Below are 409 nucleotides of genomic sequence, written 5' to 3'. Positions count from 1 at the left end.
TAAACATCCATGTGTGCGTGAGAGAGAGAGAATGCATTTGCGTGCGTGTGCAAAGAAACGAGCGAAGGAAAGGTCAGTGTGTGTTTGCAGTGCTAACACCCGCGTTGGGTTTTCGTCCTTCGCCCCGTCTCCTAGGCTCCACCTTGAGCACTTTCCTCCTGATTCATTCCTCTCTTTGCGTCTCTTTCTCCGCTGGATTATCCGTTCTTCCTCCTTTTATGTTTCTGCTTGTGTCTCTTATTTGTTGGATTTTCCGTTCTTCCTCCTTACTTGTTTCTTTTTGCGTCCCTTACTCCGTTGGATCATTCGTTCTTCCTCCTTTCCTGTTCCTCTTTGCGTCTCTTACTCCGTTGTGTTGTCCTTTCTTCCTCCTTTCATGTTCCTCCTTGCGCGATTCTTGGTTTACGGA

The sequence above is a fragment of the Penaeus monodon genome, chromosome 19 (genome assembly GCF_015228065.2).
Source record: "Penaeus monodon isolate SGIC_2016 chromosome 19, NSTDA_Pmon_1, whole genome shotgun sequence".
In the NCBI taxonomy this organism is placed as follows: domain Eukaryota; kingdom Metazoa; phylum Arthropoda; class Malacostraca; order Decapoda; family Penaeidae; genus Penaeus; species Penaeus monodon.
This window is presented reverse-complemented; position numbering follows the sequence as displayed.